The sequence below is a fragment of the Abramis brama genome (assembly GCF_963993115.1).
Source record: "Abramis brama genome assembly, chromosome: 3".
Lineage (NCBI taxonomy): Eukaryota > Metazoa > Chordata > Actinopteri > Cypriniformes > Leuciscidae > Abramis > Abramis brama.
In genome coordinates, this window is record NC_139965.1 from 55761442 (window position 1) to 55763941 (window position 2500).

The window sequence follows — 2500 nt, forward strand, 5'->3', positions numbered from 1 at the left end:
CGCTTTTCCCATTTTTACACCGATATGCTCGTTCGTCCTTTACTTTCATTTCCTCCCTCATTTAGCGAGCAGAAATCCTCAATATTGCGCCCATCGGTACTTTTTCGAGTCCCTTCTAGTATGGATTTCTCCGCCCTTTGCTTTGCTGTGCATTTCAGTTCCTCTACTTTTCGCTTCTGTCACTTTCACCGTCTTTTCTCGTTTTATTTTTCATTCCAAGCGACGTTAAAGTTGTTCTTTGCTGCTTCCCAGTCGGAGTCACATGCAAATCGATAGGCATGTGTGTGAAGTGTGTGTGAGTGTTTAGGGGAGTGTGTTTGGTATAGACGGAGCCCCGGGTCTCAGGAGCGGATCAGCCGGAGCTCAGAGCCCGAAGAGCCGCGCGACACACACAGCGATTTCGGCGAATGACTTAAAACGAGAAACCCACTCATACGGCGTGAATTTGTAAATCTAAAAATCAAAACAATGAGATGAAATATAATCTCAACAACAGAGACAACGAGAACGAAATCAGTAGCTATTACATTTTACAACTTGCGTACGTTCTCCTGAGGGAGAAAAATTCGACGAAAAAGACTATTCAAATTATGAACATCGCCAAACAACTTCGGGTCGCTTAGCTCGAACTAGCTTAGACTATTAGGTGAAATTGCCCCACAAATAGCCTAGCTAGACGAGGGGCTCGAATTTTAATAAAGCTAAAACTTAAAGAAGACCACAGGTGTAGTATGAATTAAAAAATATATATATATAAAAAAAAAAAAAATAATGAGATGGGGACCTCAAAAGTGGCGTGAACGAAGAGCTATTGAGAGATAGATAATCCTTCAAAGGTATACTGACAAGAACAAACTGAAATGTGGATCCATAACAATGATATAATGTAGCCCACAGTGAGACAGAAAACGAGAAAACAGAAGAGATGCAATGGAAGGACAGACAGACCCAGAGCTGACTGACTGTTTGCAAGTTGCTCATGGATGTGCAGGGTTGGGGAAGAAAGAGAGGGGGAGGTTGAGAGACTCGGGGTCAGACGGCAAGAAACAAGGGAGCAGGGGTCACCGAGTGAGTGGAAGAAAGATAAAAAAGAAAGAGAAGGGAAAAACCCAACATTACCAATCCAGCGAAGAGTGGGAAAAGAGTGGGGTGTGTTATGTTTTGGGGTCAAACAATACACAGAGATTGTGGGGGTTAGCAAGACTATAAAAATGCACCTCAAGTTTGACCATCAAAAGAGCAGCCGAAAAGAGAGCGTGTTTGAAAAAGTCCTTAGTTTGAAGTAATTTTTTTTTTTTTTTTTTTTTTTTGGGAGAAAGAGAGATAGTGCTCATGAAGGAAGGCATGCATGCAAAAAGAGTTGAGAGGATAGACGGGGTCAAATAGCCACGGGCCATATCGAAGGAATCAGGGAAGAGGTCAGAAAAACACAAATCCCAAGACCTTTTTATCCTTCCCGACGTGTCGTAACAAGAGGAACCAGAAGCTAATGCAGGGACGACACACACTTGTGTAGGTTAAGACTGTGCAGTGTCTGGAAAGTGCAGGTTTATTCAGTTTGGTCTATATATTTATATGTTTTTTTTGTTTGTTTGTTTTTTTATAAGAAAGAAGTAGGCTATTACAACAGAATTGCAGAAATCTGTGTGTGTGAGGGAGAATTGGCAGGCAGAGCCATTGTGTGATTTCGTTATTATATTTTAGTATTTTCCATTTTCTTAACCGTTTAAAAAGGGGCATAGTGAGCAACCCAGTTTTTCTGTTTATAGGAGAGAGAATGAGGGAGGGATGGAGGGAGGAACAGGAAAGATAAGTCAGGGGTTTAATGTCTCTCGGCTGCCTAGTAGAGGGGGAGCAATAATTACAAGCGTCACACAAAAAATATATATAGTATAATTCAGATGCTGTGCGTGGACTCTCACTCGTTCTAGCTCACCCTTACACCCCCCCCCCCCTCTCTCTCTCTCTCTCTCTCTCTCTCTCTCTGTGCTCTGAGCTCTGGCTTTCACCATGACAAAACAAAGACAGCAGGCAAGGTCTTTGCCATCTCACTCACTCTTCAAAAACTCATGGATAGGCTATTCAGGGCTAATCCTTTTGCGGACAGTGATTTTGATGGCAGTTGACTCATTTGTAGGATGTCATATTGTTGCAGTATTTGTCTGTCTTGCCTTTGGTGTTTCACATGGTCGTGAAACACTTAAACACGAAGCATTTAGTAACTCGCGTCCATATTCAAGCAGTGTAAAACTACGCTGTGTTGTGTGTATGTACTTAACACTGTGTTATTATAGGCTATGAACAGATTTGTGTGCTTGTTGGGCTGCTGTAAGGATAGTCGCTGTGTTACAGAAAATGTCTGACTGAGTTGTGCATATGTTTGCATTGTCTCGAAATTCTTTTAGTTTTTTCTCAAACCTACAGAAAAATACAGATAGGCGCTATAATCCGTCTTTTTGTACCTGATTTGAAACAGACAATTCAGGCTTTTTAAAATAAT

At 41.6% G+C, this 2500-nt stretch overlaps 1 protein-coding gene across 3 annotated transcripts in view; it reads left to right on the forward strand.

Annotated features, from left to right (window-relative positions):
• Positions 1-2500, forward strand: part of zfhx3b (zinc finger homeobox 3b) — a 344899-nt gene that overhangs the window by 198255 nt on the left and 144144 nt on the right. The window lies entirely within an intron of this gene.